The sequence below is a fragment of the Physeter macrocephalus genome, chromosome 5, assembly GCF_002837175.3.
Source record: "Physeter macrocephalus isolate SW-GA chromosome 5, ASM283717v5, whole genome shotgun sequence".
In the NCBI taxonomy this organism is placed as follows: domain Eukaryota; kingdom Metazoa; phylum Chordata; class Mammalia; order Artiodactyla; family Physeteridae; genus Physeter; species Physeter macrocephalus.
Genome location: NC_041218.1, coordinates 98,758,213 through 98,772,265, shown reverse-complemented (window position 1 = coordinate 98,772,265; position 14,053 = coordinate 98,758,213). Strand labels below are relative to the sequence as shown.

General features: G+C 40.0%; 1 protein-coding gene and 1 long non-coding RNA gene across 32 annotated transcripts in view; one reads left to right on the top strand and one right to left on the bottom strand.

Moving 5' to 3' along the window:
* Positions 1 to 14,053, top strand: part of C5H7orf25 (chromosome 5 C7orf25 homolog) — a 214,973-nt gene that overhangs the window by 16,354 nt on the left and 184,566 nt on the right. The window contains exon 3 of one of the 30 annotated variants that reach the window (XR_003679978.2): positions 9,655 to 9,926. The exons of the other annotated variants lie outside the window; for them this stretch is intronic. The gene's annotated coding sequence lies outside the window, so the exon portion shown is untranslated. Of the gene's footprint in view, positions 1 to 9,654; positions 9,927 to 14,053 lie in introns of those variants that run through there. 30 annotated transcript variants of the gene reach the window in all.
* On the bottom strand, positions 5,280 to 8,065 carry LOC114486349 (uncharacterized). 2 transcript variants are annotated; one of them, XR_003679986.1, is made up of 4 exons: positions 7,999 to 8,057; positions 7,696 to 7,882; positions 6,095 to 6,383; positions 5,280 to 5,588 (listed from the first exon to the last, which is right to left on the bottom strand). It is a non-coding gene; the product is annotated as an uncharacterized lncRNA (long non-coding RNA). The 2 variants fall into 2 exon arrangements; XR_003679985.1 differs by having other exon boundaries at positions 7,696 to 8,065.

The window sequence follows — 14,053 nt, the reverse complement described above, 5'->3', positions numbered from 1 at the left end:
ATGTTAAACTAGTCCTTTATTTCTGGAATAACCCCCATTTGGTCAAGATGTATTATTTTTACATATACCTGCATTTGATTGACTAAAGTTGTGTTCTATGTTCACGAAAGATATGGGCCTGTGGTTTTCCTTTTTTATAATGAATTTATTTACAGGTTTAGGAATCAACATTCTGATGGCCTCATAAAATGAATTGGAATGGATTCCCTCTTTTTATTTTCTCTCTCTCTTTTAAGGGTTTGCTTATGACGGGTCTTAGGTTTTTCTTAAATATTGGAGAGAATTCACCAGTGAAGCCATCTGACCTAAAGTTTTCTTTGTGGCAAGATTTTTGAATAAAAATATGTGTTATTACAGATTCAGTATTGTTCACATTTTCTATTTCATCTTGTGCCAGTTATGGTAAATTGGGATTTCAAAGATTTTTTTTCATGTCATCTAAGTTATTGACATAAAAATTTCACATTTATTGGCATGAAGTTTTTCACAGCATCTTTATATTATCTTTTTAATATCTAAGATGGTGTGATATTTCTTATTTTATGCGTGATCGTGATCACCTGTATTTTCTTCTCTTTTTCCCTTGATTAGTCTAGCTAGGGGTTATTAATTTTATTACATTTTTCTAAGAAGCAACTTTTGGTTTTGCTGACTTTCCATATTATATTTCATTGATTTTTGTTTTTACACTTATTATTTCCTTCCTTTTCTTATCCTTGTGTTTAATTTACTGGTCTTTCCCTCATTTCTTGAGTTGGAGACTTAGATGAGTGATTTCCAATCTTTTTATATGTATTTAAAACTATTAATATTCCTTGAAGCAACCTTTGTTGCATCCCATAAGTTTTGGTTTACTGTATTTTCTTTATCTTTCAGCTCAAAATATTTTTTAATTCCCAAGTGTTGCTTTTCTGTTTCTATTTAACTTTCTGTTATTGAGTACTCATTTATGTACTTCGTTATGGTGAAAGGATATATAATGTATGATTTAAATCATTTGAAATTTGTTGAGACTTGCTATATGAGCCTACAAAATGGTCTGTGGTAAATGTCCTATGTGTAATTTATATGCATGTGGATGAATATATCCAAAAAGATATATTCAAAAGAAGGGAAGGGAAAACAGACAATACATATATATAATATATACAGATACATGATAAAATTTCTCATATTTTAATCCATTAAAAATATTTTTTAATTAAGTCCTTGTCTGCTAACTCCCAAATCTGGACCTTCTATTGATGTGTTTCTATTGATTATTTTGTCTCCCAATTATCTGTAACTTTTTCCTGTTTCTCCACTTGCTTAGTAATTACTGATTTTTTTTTTTTTTTTTTTGCTGGACATTATAGATGATGAGTTATAGAGGTTCTTCCTCTAAAAACTGTTCAATTTTGTTTTGGTAGGCAGTTCATTTACTTGTGAATTACCTTGATCCTGTCCATGTTTGCCTTTTGGTTTGATAGGGCTAGTGTCATGAAACTTATTGTCTAAACTGAGAAACGTCTGAAAATAAAAGAAGATGGTAAGACAACAGGGATGTCCCTGTTGAACTAGGCTGTCCTGGACAAATTGGACACCCTACCTTGCCCTAAACATAAATTCCTAACAATAGAATTAAGGTATTAAAATTGAAATAGAATTTTATTGCCAAAATAAATTGAAATTGAAAGTATTAAAACTGAAATGGAAACTTATTGCCAAATTGTCCTCCAATAAATTGTACCCATTTACAATTGCGTAACTCGTTTCTGAAGGTGTCTTTAACCCACATACCCATCAATGCAAAATATTATACAACCTTTTGAAAATTTTAATAAATCTGATTAAAACTGTTAAAATATTCTAAAGGAATATACATTTAATTGTGAGTGAGATTGTTGATGGCTTTATTGGCCATTTATACTTCATTTGCTTTGAATTACTTTACAGTTTTTGAGCATTTTTCTTGTTATATTTTTCTATTTTTTTAAATCGACATAGGTACTCTTTGTATATGACGGATGTTAGTCTTTTATTTATAATGTATTGCTAAATCTTCTACTTTGTAATTTGTGTGTGTGTGTGTGTGTGTGTGTGTGTGTGACTGGGAAAATGCTATTATGTTTATCAAACCCTATTTACTTTTTCTCCTGAGCACACAAACAGTGGAAGCACATTTATCAGCCTCCCCTGAAGTTGGACAGGGCTATGGATTATGGGTGGGGGTGATATACACCACTTCCAGGCTTGGTTCCAAAACTTCTTGTGTGATCCTTCTCACACTTTTTCTCATCTGTAACCAGATATGAAAGATCCTGTGGGGGACTCTGAGCCTGGGAGCAATTCCACCAGGCCTAACTGAATGACTCTCCCATTTTTTCTTCATTACTGAACTCCATGCAGGTTTTTGGGGCATTATCTTCTCATATCATTGTATTTTGAATGGACTTCTTTGGATGTGATCTATTCTTTTCAATCTCTTTGGAGAGTTTTGGCTGGTTCTTTGGATCTTTCTAAGAAGAAAGCAATACAGACATCAGTATAAAAGATTTTCCAATTTAGACACTAGGATTATCCCAGGAGATAAACACTTTTAATCCAAAAGATTTCATTTCAGGAGATAATCTTTTTTTTCTCCTCCACCTGTCAGATATGTTACCAGAGGGTTTAAGGAGTCATACAAAATGACAACAAGTCCAAACTAAAATTAATTTCAAATGGAGCATTTTGTCTTATTTCTTTGATGACAACTCTTTCTACCAGTGAGGTGTATAGCAAACACAACACATACCTACAACACAGACATAGCAATTATACACACGCACACACGTGTGTGTACATGTTGCATGGTTTTCTTCCTTTAAATACAAAACCTCCCCCGAGTTTTTTTTTTTAATAAATAAATTTATTTATTTTTGACTGCGTTGGGTCTTCGTTGCTGCATGCGGGCTTTCTCTAGTTGTGATGAGCGGGGGCTATTCTTTGTTGCGGCGCGTGGGCTTCCCACTGCGGTGGCTTCTCTTGCTGTGGAGCACAGGCTCTAGGCGTGTGGGCTTCAGTAGCTGTGGCACACGGTCTCAGTAGTTGTGTCTCGTGGGCTGTAGAGTGCAGGCTCGGTAGTTGTGGTGCACGGGCTTAGTTGCTCTGCGGCATGTGGGATCTTCCTGAACCAGGGCTCGAACCTGTGACCCCTGCATTGGCAGGTGGATTCTTAACCACTGCGCCACCAGGGAAGTCCCCCCACCCCAAATTTTTGTAAGTAATTTTTTCTCAAAACTGTATACACTAAGGAAAATAATTGTCCATAATCTAAAGATTAAGGGTGGAATTCCTGAATGAGTTGTGTGTGTGTGTGTGTGTGTGTGTGTGTGTGTGTGTGTGTGTGTGTGTGTGTGTGGAGTGGGGACTAAAAGAGGGCAGAGGGCTGTGGTTCCTAAATCTCCAGCTCAGAAAAAAAAGGCAAGAGCCTCTGACACTTCTTCTCCTGCGATATTTCACAGTGAATAAAGAAGGAAGAATTCCCAGCCAGTAGGACCCTTAGAAGATGAAAATGATGACAATAGTAATAATAATACTGGTAATACCAATATCGATATAACAAAAATGTCGTCTCTGGGTCTAATTTAATCACTTATGAAACAAAGAGAGTGACCTCAATAAATTAACTTCAATTCTAGCTCCATTAGCTCCATTTTTTCCCCAGTTTTTCTTTCCTTTTTCCAAAAAAGACAAGTGTGGAGGTGGCTTAATGGTCTTACATAGGTCCCTGAGGATGTGCTAGTCGTTTCTGAGACCCTATGGTGTGAAAGACAACTGTTCCCAGTGCCGAGAACGCAAAGGTGACACAAATTAGTCATAATGTGTAATTTATAAATTCCAGGCTGAATAAATTGCCATCAATTTGATCATGAGGTCAGGATACTTAAGAATCCGTTTGATACGTGGACATATTTTTGCAAATCTGGTGCAATGAAGAATGCTGGATAAAAAATGGACTTTGGAGATCATTTTGCCCAACCCATCTCATCTTATAGGTAGAAACAGTTTTAGAGAAATGAAGGAGGAACAGCTAGAATTCAGGTTTGGTAATTCCCAGCTCTTGCCACCGGGAGGCAGCACAAGGTAATGGTCAGACCTCACCTGGGAGGCAGGCAGGCCCTGATTTGATTCCTCATTTTGCTACTCTTGGCGTGAACCCTGAGCAAGTGACTTAACCTCACCAAGCTTTAGTTTCCTTATCTGCAAAATAAGAATAGTATCTATTTTACAGGGTTGTTATGAGGATTAAAATGAAATAAGACACTGTAGGGACAGCATTTAAGGCAGAATCTGACACATAATAAGGCCTAGTAACCAACAGTTCTTGCTAGTTGTCATACTTTTTGTATATTTTACATATGATTGCTTTGAATTTTCATGCTGATTATTTCTTTTTGGAATAATTTATACATGTATACTACATATACTACGTATGCTGCACACACACGTGTGCGTACATGCACACACCCAAACTTTTGGAACCCTTTCTTTTGCACCATTCGACCCTTTATTATTTTGCACCTCAACTACGTTTCATTTTGAGAATTCCAATTCCTTCTGATTTTTGTTTGAAGCCTAAAATAATTACTCCCCTTTCCTTAACTCCTGGTCATCTGGCAATAATTCAGACATGGCAAGTAGAGGACCTTGAGAATGACACTGCATGACCACACAGCTTCCAGAACAGGGCAGGTATTGTTAGGGGATCCTAACAGTTTTAATGAGGGTCATTTTCAGTGTCTGTGATGAAGAGTACATGGACTTGGGATACCTTTCCTATATGTCTGTGTGTCTTTGGGGGTGGGGAGTGTGGAGTCGGGGAAGTTGGGACTTTTGTGGGCAGGTAAGTTGTATGTGGGTCAGGGGAGTTACCATGCTGATGGCAAACAATTCAAAGACGTACAAATGGATCTTGGTCTCCAGATTCAAGACCGTTCATCTACATGTGTGCAGCTTGCCATCTGCTCACTAAATTCTGAGTTTTACCTCTGCCCAGCCACAGGGGAGTGCTTGGGTTAGATGGTGGTGGGAGAGATGCCACACACATTAGGGTCACCCAGGTGGAGCAAGGGGAACTACATGGCGTTCATTCCTAGAGGTCTACTTCAGTTCTGATTCTAGGTAAAGTTCTGGCCTTTGTTTGCCCTTTTTCCTTCTCACCTTATAAACCACCTTAAATCCTTTTTTGCATCAAAGTGGTGATACAAGTAAAATAAGCTCCTAGTAAATGTTCTGTGATTGTAATAGCCATCACTTTATTATTTAAAGTCACGTATGAGAAAAAGGAGTGAACCATACAGTGTCACTAGCAGAGCATTTTTGGACGTGATGCGTGATCCTGTGTTCCGTATTTTACCACGGATAATGTGGAAGAGATGAAACTATTTGGCAAGAGGCAGAATTTGGGAGGGGGGAGCCATCTCACAGTATTTATATTCTTTGTGTCATTTTCAGACTTGCTGTCTCTGTCATCAGTTCTAGTTTGTTCCATTATTAATGCCACCATCTGGTGAGATTCTAGCCCTCTTGGCATTTCTTCTGTTGAAGATTCTTGTGATCTTAGTCTATAAAAGAAAAACAAATGGGCATAGTGTGAGTAAGGACCAGAAAGTAAATTTACTTCTGCCCCCTAAAAGGGTGCCCCATGCATTCTCTGCTGTGTCCCTTTCTCTTTCTGTTTTGCAGTGTGTATTGGAGATAGGGAACATATATTCTGCCTGCATGATTTCTAGAACATAGAACATTGTTTCAAAAGACAAAAATGTGACAGTAGAGCAACGTTACAGCTCTAAAGAAAATTCCGCAGGAAGAAAATCAAATGGGAGATGCTAATAAATCCTACTGATTTTTGAATTTCTGAGAACCGAGTGAGGTGATGGCTTGACCACAGCAGAGTGGTTGTTTTGTTTCCATATTTATCAAGGGTGGTAGGGTGGGAGCCAAGCAGACTGGTGGATTGTAAAAGGTCCATGAATGAAGAGGGAAAACCAACAAAAATAGGGTGATCAAAACAAACCTGGAATGTCAACCAGGAGTCCCTACCTAAAGTCAGGGAGCAGAGCGTGCTTACAGGCAATGGAACTCCCAGGTGGGTCTGTTGGTGTTTCCTCAGTGGCACCGCTGGCCTCTGAGCAGCCACCATGTCATCCAGGTCGGTGACGTTGCTGACGTCTGGTTCCTGGAATGACTCTTGACTGGTCTCCTGGGAGAGAGGGCAGATGGTCCATCCGTGGTTGCTTCATTTTCAACTGGCTACATAACCACAGTGTAATCATCTGTTGAGCCTTGGCTAGATGGAATAGTGATTTCTTCTGTAAGCATTGGACTTAGGTTCTCAGGTGGCAAAGTTTGAGATAACGCTGAAAAATAACAATGACAACAACAACAAATGAAACACGACTCTCTATTAGATTATTTTCTTCATTCAATTGCATTTATCCCATTCCTAAATCAAGGCAATCAAGTCAGAGAAAAGGGACAATGGCAAGCTATTTTAGGAAAAGTTTGCTTTCACTAAAAATCACGCTGGACATAAAAGGATGCTCATCATTGCTAATTATTAGAGAAGTGCAAATCAGAACTACAGCTTCACCTCAGACCTGTCAGATTGGCTATCATTAAAAAGTCTACAAATCATAAATGCTGGAGAGGGTGGGGAGAAAAGGGGAGTCCTCCTGCACTGTTGGTGGGAATGTAATTGGTGCAGCCACTACGGAGGATAGTATGGAGGTTCCTTAAAAAACTAACGATAAAGTTGCCATGTGATCCTGCAATCCCACTCCTGGGCATATACCTGGAAAAGATGAAAACTCTAATTCAAAAAGATACATGCACCTCAGTGGTCACTGCGGCACTATTTACAATAGCCAAGAGACAGAAGCAACCGAAGTGTTCATCCACAGATGAATGGATAAAGAAGATGTATATACATAATGAAATATTTCTCAGCCGTAAAAAAAAATGAAATATTGCCATGGATAGACCTAGAGATTTATCATACTAAGTAAGTCAGACAGAGACAGACAAATATTATATGATTATCACTTATATGTGGCATCTAAAAAAAATACAAATGAATCTATTTACAGAACAGAGACTCACAGGCATAGAAAACAAACTTATGTTTACCAAAGGGGAAAGGGGGAGGGATAAATTAGGAGTGTGGGATTAACAGACACACGCTACTACATAAATAGATAACGAACAAGGACCTACTGTATAGCACAGGGAACTATATTCAATATCTTGTAATAACCTGTAATGGAAAAGAATCTGAATATATATATATATCACTGAATCACTTTGCTGTACACCTGAAACTAACACAATATTGTAAATCAACTATACTTCAGTAACAAAAAAATAATCATGCTTGCATCACATGGTCCAGTTAATGCAAGCCCTCCTCCATTTCCTTTTATAAGAATTGCTCTTGGCCTCTAAATGTTAATACAAGTGATCAGATAACCAGGTCTGGAAAATAATGAACTTACCAAATTTGTACATTGTAAGGCATTTGTTATGTTAAATCAAGGCAATGTCTTTCCATAAATATGGCACTTGTATTTGAATGTGTCCTGAGGGGGCAAATAATCTTTCCTGTAACTAGAAATCGACAGAAATACATGATAGTCAACCCAACATATTTAAATTTCAAGAAATTTCTTTTACCATGCTTGCTTTTCCTTGCTCACATCTCTCCAAACAGTGGTTTAGACGACTGACGTGTTCTATGCTCAGCCAGGGATGGGACAGTTGCAAGCCAGGAACACAGAGAATAAGCTTTCCATTCAAGAAGAATCTTTTCATCAAGGAAGAAACAAAGTCATACTGGACAAATTTTCTTATCGATGAGCTCCTAAGTCGGGAAGTATAGAAAAAAAATTTTCAACTTCAGAGTCGTCACAGCAAAATACAAGCAAAGTACGTGCTAAGATGTCTGGCTGCCAAAAGTCAACTAGAGTATAAAAGCACCATGTTTTTAAGAACTCGAACATAAATTCATTCGCTCTGAAAGTGTCAGCTTCTCCAAAGGGTTTGCGGTGACTAGGAAAGAGAAAACTCAAATTCAAATTGGAAAGCAGCTCAATTCAGGTGCTGAGCTAGAAATAATATAGACATCAAATGCAGGCTGGAGGGACTGCTGCCCTGAGTTATCCTGCTCCAGCAGCTGATAATTAATATTGGGTTTCAGTCATAATGCCTGTGACCTCAGCCAGCTGCCAAGTACAAACTGGCAGTTGCCATCTGCCTCTAAAAGGACTAAGTCACAAACTGCTGCAGCTGCTGACCTTCAGCACCCCCTGGAAGGAGCTCAGGGTGGAGAGCAGGAATGAGGCGCCCGGCGCTCTGGCAAAAACTGGCGGAACAGGCCTTTAGATAGTTAGATGTTTTCAGGAGAGGAATTTTGCGGGGGGTGTGTGTGTGAATCTTCCTTGTCTAAAAAAACTTTTTATTGGAGTAGAGTTGATTTACAATGTTGTGTTACTTGCTGCTGTACAGCGTGGTGAATCAGTTATACTTGTACATACCTCCACTCTTTTTTAGACTCTTTTCCCATATAGGTTATTACAGAGCAGGAGAGGATTTTATGAGCCCAATTCTTGCGTCTTCTCATATCGACAAAAGCACTAAAATCATTAGCGGTGACTCTTCTCCTCGTGGCTAGCAGCCAGCCTCTGCGAAAACATGTGTGCGTGCCCCCCGCTTCACTAAAACCATATACAACGCTGACCTTCCCCCCTACCCCTTTGGAGCAGTTTCTCAGAGCTCTCTGAAATGCTGTCTCCGGGGCTATACTCCTCATTTTGCCCCAAATAAAACTTAACTCACAACTCTCACGTTGTGCTTTTTCTTTTCAGTTGACACGGCCCAGGCGATCATTCATCACCCACCTTTCCCTCCATCTTTCCTTAGTGAGGCACGGGGAAACCATCTCCACATTTATCCTGTCTGAGAACATGTGTCCAGAAGGCAGAGGTGTGAGGGAAATAGATGAGGTGTGTCTTCTGAGCTACACTCCATTCCGACTTCTTCCCTAAACTGCATATTTCTTCCAAAACCTAGTTCATAGTTTCTCCTGCCTTAGTTAGTACATCCCCGAGGCCACCTGGGGTCTGGACTGTTCCCAATGCTCAGAGCATTTTCTCAACTGCAGCGATCGCGCTGTCAGGACAGCAGGCTCACCTTCTTGGGTCCTTGTTGGACCTGGTCACCTCTGTCACCCAAGCGGCCCAATGGCCCAGACTCAGAGGCACACTGGGCTTTAAGACGCACAGTCCGGTGGGCAGAAATTGAAGATTTTACAGAAAGATGTAAAATAAGACCTCCTTAGTCTCACCCTCGAGGATATTCTCTGTCAACCATTTGGTTATACATCCGTCTAGATATTTTCATCTCAGATGCCACATTATCATCGCAAAAGAGTGAAACTCTACGGACATTGCTTAGGAATTTGCTTCCTCCTCCCCCTCCCCCATTAAAACACATATAAATTGAGCATTAATCATATCAGCTCCGAAAACCTGTCTTCAGGCATCCTAGACCAAAGGGCCAGTTTCTTCACCGGAGAAAAATGTTGGTTTGTTTCCTATAGAAATGTACCTTTTCCTTATTTATTTTTTTCTGTAGGAATGTACCTTTTCCTTTCCAGAGATGTTTACCTTCATGCCAAGTGAAGACTCTGTGTATCTGCCTTTTATTCTACAAGAACGAGGCCTAACCAAGGATAAAACAAGAGCCTTTCTAAAGACAAACCCCACTGCCACCCTTAGAACCCGTGGGTGCCCATTTCTGAAAGTTTTATGAGTTCTCTTTCCTTGAAATTTTAGAATACCACTGAAGAAATGTTGTGGTCCAGTCTCAAAGTGGCAATCTATTTTCCATAAAATTTGTAATATTACTAAATAAACTTTTGTGGGATCATTAATTATTTTTCACTTTACTAGACAGGAAGCAAAAACCCCAGACTGTCTGCTTTGTCACATACATGAAAAGAAATCCATAAGAATTCATTTAGAATGAATTTAGAATCAGTGTCCCACGGAAGTAATTTTTGGTTTCCTTGATGAAGCTTGTGTTATCTGTTCAGCCAAATCGTTGTGTCCCTTAGCCTGTGAGATTGTTACTTGATCCTGCTGATTCTGTCAGAGAAAACCTTAGGAAGATTATTCAAGACATCTTTAAATAAACAAAAGGAAAGTCAAAAGGGCATGGAGACAGGCACTGTGAAAAGGCTCACCAATTAGCCCTCTGGATTAGATACTCAGGAAATGTGAGTGAGGGAATTTGGTTTTTGAGCACTTTATTTTTCCTTTGAAAGATGACTGTTGACATCCCAAGGTCCTAATGTACATCTGATCCCTCTACAGGATCTCAGTTGTTAGGGGATTTGTCTTTCTCTGTAGACATAATAGCAGCCTTTTAACCCTTTGGTTGGAGATGTCCCTGCCATGACCAGCCCAGTGTGCTCTATTGAAAGGTTTCACGTTTCTCTTTGCTCTAATCCCGGTCCTGCACCTGGGAAAATACATACCACCTACATCCCGGATCTCTCTACCAGCAGCTTTCCTGTCACAATATTTTAGTAGGGCGTCTGAGGACCCAACAGCAGCTATGGCTCTTCACCCGCCCATGAACCGGAGACTCTCCTCATGTCCCACGGTCCCTCTGCATCACTGAGAGAAAACAGGAGCTGGGCCGGATGTTCTGGGTGGGCCTCTTTTTAAAAAAATTTATTTTATTTTTTAAAATTTATTTTATTGAAATATAGTTGATTTACAATGTTGTGTTAATTTTTGCTGTACAGTATACATTCTTTTTCGTGTTCTTTTCCATTACGGTTTATCACGGGATATTGAATATAGTTCTCTGTGCTATACAGTAGGACCTTGTTGTTTAGCCATTCTATGTATAATAGTTTATACCTGAGCAGGCCTCTTTAAGACCTTCACCAGGGGGCTTCACCGGCCACCTCTCTGTCTTAGCTTCCCCAAACACCATGACCAGCCCTAGCGCATCGCTGGTCTTAATGGGGACTCCTTTGTGTAATGCTGTCACTTTGTTCCTTCAACTGCCCATGACTTTGGGAAAGGAGACCAATAAATGTCTCCTCCAAGGACATTTCCCTCTCTCTAGTCTCTCCTTTTGCATCTACCAAAGCCCCTCATATCACATGATATGGTTGCCCTCTGTGGCTCTTCTGTGCTTTGAAGCGTTTTCCCAAAGCTTGTTGAGGGTACTGTCTGCTCCCGGCGCCTCTGCACTCTCCTACCGTAGAACTGTGTACTTCTCAGGGAGAGGGACAGAGAAGTTATGGCCGCACGCCACGGTCACCCGTTCAGATGGTTCCCTGGAACAGGTGTGGGATTCACAGCAACACGCCAAGACGTTTAGTACTGTGGACTCAGTTTTCAGGTGAGGAAGCTGGGGCTCTGGGCGGGTAAGTGGCAAAACGACAGCAACAGGGTCCTTGGTCCCGGGGCTAGACTAGGGACCAGCCCTCCTAATGCTTTTCTATTCACTCCCATTCTCACCATCTGCTGCAAACACAGCTCTGCTGCAAACAGGTATAACCAGGCAGGATGGGAACCCTCGTGATTTTGAGTTAGAAACACATATACGCTTCAGAAATGATGAAAATGTACATGTATCTTTAAATCAGGAAATTCACCAAGATGTAAGACTTCACCAACCGACACTTCCTATTACTTGAGAGATCTATCTAGACAAGGGTTTGTTTTTCTAAGAATTAGCTAGATTTTTTTTCCTACTACAGATACTCCCTGGAAAGATAACTTTTCTTTTGTCTTTTAATTATAGGTTTCTACTACTCTGACAGTTTCTAAATTCCTGTCATATTTAAAAGCATTGTAATAGTAATAGATAACTCTGTTTCTGAAAATCCAAATTTGGAAAATTCTGTTTCTAAAAAGTGCCCTGGTTTTATTTGTTTCAACCAGGATTTCATCGTTAACAGACATTCATATGTTAAAATATTTATTATGTTTATTTTTCCAAGTATAAAAGTAACGTGTATTAACAAGAACTTTGGAAACCACAGAAAGTAGAAAGGACTTCAAAGTACTCCATAATTCCACTCCTATAGTTAACATTTTAGTACCTCTTCCAGTCTTTCTGTGTCATTTTTTTGTATATTACATATATAATATAATATATATTATATGTATATAAAATATATGTAATATACATAACCTCGTGTAAATTTCATATATATGAAGATCACTGTTTTATATATACATATATGTGGTAATTTGAACATTTGTAATAGTGAGAACATTAACAATAAAATTATCCAAATGTTATTATAAAAATGTAGATAGAAAAGACAGTTGGTTTTTAAAAACAGGAATATGGTTAAAATGATGGAGCCTGTCTTCAAATGTAAATAAGGACACTGATGGACTCAAATAGCTATACATAATAGATGAATGAACGTATAAAAATATGCATACCAGAAGTTAAGGAGGAATATAAATAGTACCTATTTACAATACAAAGCACTTTGTTCCAAAAGGTCATTTGCAGATGGTGCTGGGAAGTTTGCATTGAGAGCCGGAGGACATCTTCCGTGGCAGAGCTGGGGGTGGGGGGTGGCACTTTCATGCCCGAACACTGGTTGGGGGTCCCGGCGTTGTGCCTGGCTGGGCTCCAGACGGGTAAGTGAGGGGCAGGCAGATGAGGCTGCAGAGAATGGGGCTCAAAGGAGTTCCCCTGTGGGTGCAGCTCTCTTTCCTATTTGCCTTCCTCCCTCCCCTCTCTTCCTCTGGCTGCTACTGAGGACAGCACTGAAGTGGGGGTCAGAGAAGGGGAATGGTGGGGGGCTTCCCTTCCCTCTCTCCTTGCATCGTCTCCTCTCTTTCTTCCTCTCCCCTCTTTCCACCAGATATGTTTTCAGAGGACTAGATGCTCCTGGCCCGGGACCTGGGGGTCAGAGCCAAAGAAGTGTAAGGATGGTGACAGGTGAGGGTGGCCTTGAGTCTGTAGGTAGGTTAGCAGGGGGTGGGCCAGGCAGGAGACCCTCTTCGGCTTTAGAGAGAGAAGGGGGTTATTTCACAGCCGTACGTGTGCAGACGGCCACTGATCTCCAAGGCGCATGTGTGTCTTATGGACAATTCAACAGCATCACCTTGATTTAAAATCCTGGTCGCATCAGTCAGTAGACAAATCAGTAGGTATATCCAGCTCTAGGAGGTGAAAGGAAAGAAACTGAAAAAGCTAAGTCTACAAGGTACAGGGCATCGAGATATTCTTATTTAAGAAGCTGAGTGCACATTGGAACTTTTGCAGATTTAGAAGAGGGTGACTCATACCGTACATACGTATGTATGAACTTAGGAAATTTTAACATTGGTTCCTCCTCAGTGTTTTTTACACCTCCAAGAGGCACGTCCTTTTCTTTTAAGAGATTCTGGTACGTGTTATCTTCTTCAGGTTTAACCTTCTTATTCATATTGTTACGTTGGGCCAAATGACACCAAGTAATGAAATTTATCCAGATCCAACATCAATAGAGGGCGTAGATGGTCAACCGTTACGTGTATCACCAAGCATCAGAAAAAGTCATACCGGGATAGCGAGGGAAACAAAGTTAAACAAAACAGTATATTACTTCCAGATTATCTCGAGGGTGGAAGGAAGGCAGGGAATGTGTGATGAGAGGGCTGAGCAGTGAAATTACAGGGCTTTTGGGGAAGAGGTTCATTGGCAAAGTTGAATGGAGACAGACATAGAAAATGGGAAAATAATCGAAATGTTGTTCCAAAACAAGCCTAGAAAATGTGAAGAAATTATCCCAAGTAAATCTTTCTAAATGATTTGGTTGGTTAAATGTTGCTAGAAAGAAAAAATGGCCTGGCATTCTTACTGAGTCTCAGTTCAGAGGCAAGCAGATTTTGTTCTTGGCTAGAAAAGTGGAATGAGTAAGTCAAGTTCTGAAACAGTGGGACCTTGGGAAATGTCTGGGGGTCGGCCGTGAATCCAGCGAAGGTGGGTGTTTCCTGATGCAGTA